This window comes from Physeter macrocephalus, chromosome 18 (assembly GCF_002837175.3).
Source record: "Physeter macrocephalus isolate SW-GA chromosome 18, ASM283717v5, whole genome shotgun sequence".
NCBI lineage: Eukaryota > Metazoa > Chordata > Mammalia > Artiodactyla > Physeteridae > Physeter > Physeter macrocephalus.
In genome coordinates this window covers 64,570,232-64,579,677 of record NC_041231.1, presented here as the reverse complement: position 1 = coordinate 64,579,677, position 9,446 = coordinate 64,570,232, and the positions used below count along the sequence as shown (strand labels likewise).

Genomic DNA, 9,446 nt, shown 5'->3' with positions numbered 1-9,446 from the left:
ACACACACACACACACACACACACACACACACACACACAGACACACACACACACACACACACACACAGGCATGCAAGCAACTGTACTGGAATAGTTGCTGCAGCTTAATCAAGCAGAGGAAGGAGAGAGGTATATGTGGCTTATGTTACAAATTTTATGTCATTTAATGTTTTTTGATAAAATTTATAGTCACACTATATAAAATTTGGAAAAATAGAAGAAACGAATCCTGCTTCACTAATATAACCACTGCTAGGCTTTTGTTGTAATCTCTATGTATTTTTGCATAATAATAATTTAAATGGTTAAACTTAAAAAAATTTTTTTTCACTTAGTATGTCATACCTATGTAGTAAAGTAGAAGATTACTTTTCATGGCTCCGTTTTTAAGTGACTTACAGTATTCAGTTGAGGATAGATATATCTATCTTAACCATTCCCATTTTACTGGGTATTCAGGCTTTTTTTGGTTGAAAAAAGCTGTGAAGAACAATTACAGAGTGTTAGCAGCTTCTTTGTGGCCAGGTGAGGTCCACTGGGGAGAAGATATGCTGTGATGACTGCATTAAGAGGGACTGCAGTGGAGATGTTTCCCAGGAGACGGAGATAGGACAGAGAGCAGCAGCAGCCTAGGTGGCTTATAGCTTTACAGGGACAAGAGAGGCGAGAAAGTGGCCGCGTCCTTAGCAAGTGAACCAGTGACTTGAAGAAGACAGAATTCAGGATGCTGAATTTTAAACCTTATTAGTGTGTCTAGATTAGAAAATTTTGTTGTAGCCATAACAAATTACCACAAATTGAATGGATTAAAGCAGCACTCATTTTTGTCATACAGTCCTGTAGGTCAGAAATCCCACATGGGCCTCCCACAGCTAAAATCAAGATGCCAGCAGTGCTGTGGCTGTTGCTGGAAGCTCTGGGGCAGAGTGTGCTGCTAAAGCTTATGCATGTTGCTGGCTGAGTGAAGTTCCTTGTGGTGGCAGGACTGAGATCCCCATTTCCTGGCGAGCTGTCAGCCAGGGGCCCACATTGCTTCCTCTGCTTTCCCTGAGCCCCAGAGGCCTCTTTCTGGTCCTTGCGTGTGGTCCCCTCTCTGAGCCGGCAGCAGTGCATCAGTCCTTCTCATGTGTCAGAACTGACTTCTGCGACTGTATCTCTGCCTCCACCCTGAGAAAGCTTTCTGCTTTTACAGTCTCATGTAGTTACATTGCCCACATGTATACCCAGGATAATTGCCCCATTTCAAGGTCCTTAATTTAATTACATCTGCAGAGTCCTTTTCCCCACATAACCTAACATTCATGAGTGAACATCTTTGGAGGGCCATTGATCTGCCTATTAATGTGAGGGTTTTCTCCTGGGAGGTTTAAAACAGCTTTGAACATCACTTTTCATCAGTTTTACAAGTAAACCACCACTCTTAATTTATATACAATACTAAATTTCCCTGGGGTTTGTAGTTACGTCACTTTGTTAGCTTAACATGTTTTAAAGTTAAAAAAGGGTTAACAATGATTTTTACAGAAATATAAAGTACTGATTTTCTTTTCAGTGATATAGAAAGAAGATAGAAAAGTCTTTCCTATCTCTTCAACTGGCCATCTTGCCAAGGCAAATAGATACCTTTGTAAACAGTAGACTTTGTAATGAGGTTGTACGTAGTGGCTGTGACTTGTGGAGGTAAATACATGGTCACAAACCTTTATTCTAAGAGTTTGTTTTATTTATTATTAATTTAACACATATTACGGGAACTACTTGGTGCCAGGCATGGTGTTAGGTTCTAGGGATACATGTTTATTTCTGCTCTTATAGGACTCAGTGTTGCTCAGAAAAGAGAGAATTTTAAAGTAATTATAGTAAATTATGATGGCTGTTAGCATAGTAGAGGTACCTGATTCTGTGGGGCACATAGCATCATGGAAATCACAGTAGAGGGACATGATTCTGTGGGCACACAGCCTTGCATGTCACAGTGTTCTTGCAGCTTCTTCCCAAGTAGAAATGTCAGATTTCTGTTGGCCCTCTGACTCCAAGGTTTCTTAGGGATTTATGGATTGTGGATGCTGTCAGTCTTCCTGGAAAGCAAAGTTTATGATTGTTTATGTTTTTCAAGTAGTTTCATTGTCTGTAGTTTTTAAATTTCGTATTCTTCACTCTTTGGGTTTCTTTAAAATATTGATTGTCCTCTAGTTAAGTAATAAAGAAAATTAGTTATTTTACACTGTGTTAGGCATAAAGCACTAACAAGGTACAAAATGATGAAAATGCTATGGGAAACAATTTTCTTAAAAAGCCTGAGGAAGCATTGTGGTAGTTACTGTGATATAATAGCAGTGAAAAAGTAATTTGTATAGTGCTGTGCAGTAGAACTTTCTGTGGTGATGGAAATGTTCTGTACCTGTGCCGTTCGACCCAGCAGCCAGCAGCTGCTTATGGCTGTTGAGTGCTTGAAGTATGCCTAGTGTGACTGAAGAACGCAGGTTGATTTTAATTAATTTAAATTTAAGTAGCTGGTTGTAGCTAATGGTTATTGGATTGGACAGCACGGTTCTCTGTCATATTTGAAATATGTTTACATAGTCATATATTTTTTAAAGTATAATAATGGTTTCTAGATTAATGGATTTGGAGTTCCAAGTCTGAGGTGGCTGTGGACGTAGTTCTAAGGGCTTGTGGCCACTGAAGGGTCTGAGGTCCCTGAGCCGCAACAGCCCCGTGCTTCCGGGTGTGGGCATGCCCTCCTTGCCCCCGAGCTGCCCACCTGTGCAGGTGTTGCAGGAGGTCTAGTGCTCACGCTGCCCAGCTGGTGAGCTGGGGTTCTGTCCTGGGTCTTTCTGAGCCACCTGGTGCCACGTGTGGAAATCTTGTGAGTCTAAATGTTTAGTGAACCTACGAAGACCCCCTGGCAACCAGGCACAATTCACAGTAAAAACAAAACACTTGATAGATTGGGCTGCAGACAGACAGACAGCCCAGACTCACTGAAGGTGTAGCGCCCTCTCAGTTGTTTGTAACTACTGTTTAGAAAGTAGTTCTAAAAAGATAACATTGATACAGAGGGAATAAAAAGCCCGTTTTTAATTGAGCTGCCATGGTCCTTGGTGGATGGCATACATACTGTCCACAGGAGGCCACTGGGGACCTTGGTCATATGATGTAACTGTGTCCGCTCAGCCTCACAAAAGGCTGCTTCTGGTCACCCAGCTCACACTCACCCCCAGGGCCTCTGTGCTGTCACCTGCTCTGTTTTCCTCACAGCAGCGTCACTGGCTGAAATGGTCATTTTTACGTGTTCATTTGTTTTTTGGTGTGTGTTTGTCTGCAGTGTAAGTTCCATGAGAGCAAGGCATCCTTCCTTCTGTTTACCTCTCTCCCTGTTGCTGTAACAGGGGCTGGACCTCAGGAGGACTCCTGAATGAGCCAGTGCTGGGAGAGAACACTTTTATGTTTTAAAATTTTACCTCTCATTTAGGTTTTTTTAAGCTACTAAATGTTGAGACTGGATGAGATGGTATAATAGTTTGGATAAAATGTTGGTGAATTTTCTGTCATTTCCAAGGAAAAGCTTTGGTAAAGAAATACTCTTTATACATTGTAGAAATTCAACACTGGTTTTGCCTTTTGTTTTGGGACCTGGGACTGTTTCTCCTGGAATCAGGAGCTAACTGAAGAGAGTCCTTTCTGTTTCTCTGTGTGACCTCAGAAGGACCCCCTTTCTTTCTCCCCAGTGACCTATCCAAATGTTGAAGACTGTATTTAAAAACAAAATAAAACCAAAGCTATTATGAACCTTGCTGTTTTGATCTATGAAACAAAGACCTTAACATGATAGGCCATTGTTAATGGCTGTGCAAGGGTGACAGAGTGTGTAGGAAAAGTGTGTGACGTGATCTCTGGATGTGACTTGTAATAATAATCCTCATTAGCTCTCCCCTTCTTCTCTGCTCCCTTCAAAACCTCCATCAAACCCCCACCTTCATGTCCCTGGTTCTCTCTACTATTAGGGAACAAGTGTGAGGGGGCATCGTCGGGTGCCGTAGACCTGTGATAGAGCATCTCAGAAGCATCCCGCCCTCTGTACATTGTGGGGAAATGAGACGATGACCATCAATTTAATGTCTTAGTTCTCCTGTGTTAGAACTTTATTTCACGCCCACCCTACCCCCAACTTTTCAGTACCAATCTCTCAGGCAACATTTCTTTATTGTAACCATTTGATTATCCTGGGTCAAAGCCAAGTCAAAACAGCCTCTACTTAGGGGTTATTATACTCCCAGAATATGCTAAGAATGTAAAAGGAGTATAAAAAACATACACATGAAAATAGAGATCTTTGTTGGGGGCTTTAAGTGTGTATGGTGCAAACATCTATGTAGCACTGTAGTGTGACTATCTTATAGGGATGTATGTGTATATTTTACGTTTTAAATCAATTTTATTGAGGTATAACTTACACACAATGAAATGCACTCATTTTAAGGGTGCAATTCCATGATTTTTGACAACTGTGAGGTACAGATACTTTTTATAGAAAAATGAGGTACAACTTTCAACTTTCTTGCAGTTCATTGGACTGTTGCAGCTTAGAAATTGGAATAAACAGAAAAATATGGACCATATGGGAAAAGATGAGGCCAACCTAAAATAGAGTAGTGATTGTGCTGTTTGTAGTTCTCACCTGATGTGGAAACCCATATGAGCTTGTTTTTTTATTGTGTATGTGCACCTCTTGAAATCATACAGCTTCTCTCAATTGTAGGGAAATATAGATCATTATCCTACGTGTCGTCTGATGGTAGTTTTTTGGAGAGAATTTTTTTTACACAAAATTATGTAAAATTCATGCTTGTGGAAAAATAGTTTACATTCAATTTATAACAGAATTTTATTGATTGTGTTCTCGTTTGGAGTAACTGCAGGGAAAATCACTTGGGCTAACACAAGTGGGATACCATTTACTAGGGATTTAGCTGTAGAAAGAAACTCATTTCAATTTCAGTGGTGACAGCTATTGAGTGAATTTTCCTGTGATAGCCTCACAGCAGGAAGTGATATATTGTAACTGTGGTTCACTTGATTTCCTACACACCCAAGAAATCCAAACTGCAGGGATTGTGCTTTCTAAATGTCTGAATAGCCTAGCTTATGTGGTCAGAGTATTTTTTTTAACATCCAAAGTGGGTAAAATTGTGATTGCAAAAGTGGATATCATGGGTGATGTTCAAAACCTTTGTTTCCTCTTATTGAAATTGTTTTTCCATTTGTGCTATGATTACACCTGACTTCATATGAAGGGGTTTTATTGGGACTTGGTATACTTTTATAGAATGATGTAGGAAATTACAGTTCATTTTGAAAGATGTATTAGATTACTTTTTAATTTAAACAAAGAAATCTGTTTCCTTGATGCAGAGGTCAGTTTTGATTACTCGTGATGCTTTCTTCACTGCTTTTTAATTTGATACCAGTTTTTAAAATATGATAAACTATAGCTGCCAGATAGAAGGGAGTAAATAGTGTTAACCTCTTTCAAGAGTACTGGGAAATAGTTGATGAAGAAAGGAAATGTGTTTTATGTGTTACTATTTTATGAACCTCAGAGGCAGTTTGTTGGTGGGGAGGGAGGGTGTAGAGGTGCTCCCTGAGGATGGGAGGCGGGTTCTGTCTGGCCTAGCCCAGGGTCCTGCGGTCTTCCGGATTCATACCCACCCCCATCCCCCACCCCTGGCCCCCAGCACAGCTTGTTACAGATGAGAGGAGAATGGACTGTTGTGATTAAGTGTTGAGGTGAGTCACGCAGCCGCAAAGACTCCCAGAGAAAAATGTGTCACACATACACACACCCTCCCCCACCCAGTGATTCCGGTTACCTCCAAGCTAATCAGAATTCATGATTGCTTCCCTGATAGTAGAAATGGGAGGGTGTGGCTCAAGTTTGGAACCTTGATTCCCAAGCACAGTGTTATGAAAACAAGCATATTTACAGTTGACTTGGGCATTCCTTTAGTGGCCCAGTTGCAGCTTGTATTCCACTTACGACCAGCAGAGTCTGATCTTCACTTGGCAAATAGAAGTCAGGGTAGGTCAACTGGTGTTTCTGCATGTGGACCTAGTCCTCAGGGGAAGCACTTGATTGCTTCCTGTCACTGTCCTCACTCTATGACAGTGCTGTCCAGAAGTATATGAGCACCACAAATATGAGCCACATGTGTAATTTTAAATTACTTCAGTGACATTAATTTTAGTAATATATTATTTAACTCATATCCAGAATACCATTTCAACATGTAATCGATAGGAAAATTTATTAATGAAATGTTTTACATTATTTTTTCATACCAAGTCTTTGAAATCCAGTGCAAATTTTACACTCATGGAACTTCTTAATTCTGACTAAGCTGCATTTCAAGTGCAGCTTAGTTACAGTTGGCTGGTGGCTACCATATTGGATATGCAGCTCTGCAAAGCTGGGTTCCATTGAAACCTGCAGTGTTTGAGGTTGAAGTTTTGCACTGTGGAAACTTTCTAGGAGTGTAGCTATAGATAAAACCTTCCAGATCATCAGGTTATTCAAGGACATCTAAATTTTACTTTAAGATTAAATATTTTATGTGATAGTATAAAGAAGATAGGAAAGAAATACATTTTTTTCCTGTTATTCAAGGGAAGAAAGTGGTGAATGTTAAAGAGTAGAGAGAAACAACAACCAAAACGTCCACATGTAACAAATTGAGGCCTGGATGATAATGATGATTACAATTTGAGTGAAGTGTTGGCCGCATTGGCAAGGTCCAGGCCATGTTTAGTTCCAGCGTGAAGATTGCCAAGCCCAATGGTGCGAAGCCAGATGAGTTTGAGTTGGGCATCTCCCAGGTCCTTCTGAAGCTGGAGATGAACTTGTACCTCAAGGCCCTGCTGTGGGAGCTGAACATCATGACCACTGAGGAAATTGAAGTTGGTAGTGGTCGGAAAGCTATCATAATCTTGTTCCCATTCCTCAACTGAAATCTTCCCAGAAAAATCCAGGTCCGCTAGTGTGTGAGTTGGAGAAGAAGTTCAGCGGGAAGCACCTTGTCTTTATCACGCAGAGGAGAATTCTGCCTAAGCCAACTTGCAAAAGCTGTACAAAAAATAAGCAAAAGCATCCCAGGAGCTGCACTCTGACAGCAGTGCACGATGCCATCCTGGAGGACTTGGTTTTCCCAAGTGAGATTGTGGGCAAGAGAATGAAGCTGGTTGGCAGCCAACTCATAAAGGTTCATTTGGATAAAGCACAGCAGAACAATGTGGAACACAAGGTAATAGGCCTTGTTCATTATGGAAAGATCCAGAACAGATGAGGGTAAACTGCAGTCTAACCCATCCCCATGTGGCACCAGAGCCAGTCTTTGTGAACTGAGGGCCCACTTTCATAAAGGTTCATTTGGATAAAGCACAGCAGAACAATGTGGAACACAAGGTTGGAACATTTTCTGGTGTCTATAAGAAGCTCACGGGCAAGGATATTAATTTTGAATTCCCAGAGTTTCAGTTGTAAACAAAAATGACTAAATAAAATATTATTCACAATTTTAAAAAAAACAATTTGAGTGAAAAATCATGTGGTAAACTCTTATAGACATCTCATTTGATCCTCACAGCAGTCCTCGGAGGGGGTGCTTTCGTGACCCCTTTTGTGATCCCTCTTTCCCAGTGAGGAAGCTGAAAGCAAAGTCACACAGGGAGTGTAGCATAGACAGGACCAGCAGGTCTGATACCTGTGCTCCTCGTCAGTCTGCTTGGCTCACTCCCTTACTCTGCTGTGCTTCCTGATTGCTTTGGGCAGATTGGACTTGGAAAAATTACGCAAATGAGGCAGAATTGCAGCTAATTCCTAAAATGTTGCAACTATTCCACTACTCCTTATTCCCTCCCTCAAGTTGCATCACTAATCGGAAAACGGGAAAATGATTGGAGAGGTGTCACCCCTTTTGCCAGCTGTGTCCTGTGGCATTTGTGTCTTAGTGGTGGGACTCGTGAAGGCCGCTCGAGCAGCGTTGTGATGGGCCGTCATGTGCTGAGATCAGGGCCACAGCAGGAAAGGTTTTTTTCCTTAACCAGCTAATCTTGTCATGAGACCCACAAATCCACTTTCATATAATTTCTTTTTGTTTTTGCCTCTTATTTTCAACACTCAGAAGCGACTCCCTGTTGAAATCTAAGTGCTCGTGTTGACATCGGTGGTGTATTGACCAAGGCTTATATTTCTGTTGTTTCTACAAAGACCAGGCATGGGTCTGCCTTTCACAGATCAGATGTGTGCAGATGTGTGTGTTTCTGATTTACGTCTTTATATATCCACTGCATTTCTATTGTGTAGATTTGATGTGTGTGTGGTAGTGTTTGGGAGAACTGGTTCTGTGTGGTTGTGACTGATTGTGCCTTCCTGTCTCTGTTATGCCTCAGCCCTCCTCCCACCCCTCTATCGGATTGTTTAATTGGATTGAAAATAGGACCGTGTCAAATATGGTTATGTAAATATGTGTTATGGATATTTTGAAAGTCTCTTCTCCTTTCAGCTCTTAATTTGTTGAAACTGTTGGTTTTACAGTTTTCTGTTTACTGTGATTTTTAGCCTTATTGGAAAACTAACTCTGCTTACCTCTTACTGTTTAATGAGCAAGACAATGTGGGAGGAAAAAGTTCCTCAGATGTGACTGAGTTTTAATTAAGTTGCATGTAGGCTTACTGAACAAATGCAACAGTAGGAAGATGCTTTTAAATATTTTGTGTAGCATTAGTTCTCTTATAGTAGTTTGGATAACTTAGGACCATCACCTCAAAACAAAACAGAACAAAATAACCAAGGATAAACACTGAATTACTTCTGTGTTTGCAAAATTCAGTTTTTCTGGAAAATACTATTATGCACAGGTTTAGGTTTTTAAAGGTTTTAAACTTGACAAAACCTCAAATTTTTATTAAAGTCATGATTTAGCACTATGTTATTGCAAAAGGAGATAGAATTGGGTCTTTATTTTAACGGTTTTTGTTCAGAGACCTGCGTTTCAGGACCTACCTGCCCAGTTTCAGTTCTTTTTCCCCCTTGCCTCTGCTTGTCTCTTTTGCCACCTAACCCAACGTCTTCGTCGTCTATAAACTGTGAAATTTCCTTGGCTTTGCTTGTGTCTTTCTGCCTGTCCCTCTAGATGCTGAGAAAAACAGACTTTTTTTATTATCCCCACATGTCACCTCCTTATCACATGCTTACTTTTAACAACCCTCCAACAACCCTGATAAACTCATATCATATACTTTTCTGAAACGGGTCAAAATTTAAGAATGTTTTAATACATATAAAATTGTTCAACTGGGCTTCCCTGGTGGCGCAGTGGTTGAGGGTCCGCCTGCCGATGCAGGGGACGCAGGTTCGTGCCCCGGTCCGGGAAGATCCCACATGCCGC

At 40.9% G+C, this 9,446-nt stretch overlaps 1 protein-coding gene and 1 pseudogene across 4 annotated transcripts in view; both read left to right on the top strand.

The window, feature by feature from the left end:
• Window positions 1–9,446, top strand: part of PRIM2 (DNA primase subunit 2) — a 295,574-nt gene that overhangs the window by 189,394 nt on the left and 96,734 nt on the right. The gene's annotated exons all lie outside the window — the stretch shown is intronic.
• On the top strand, window positions 6,802–7,540 carry LOC102993786 (40S ribosomal protein S7-like; annotated as a pseudogene).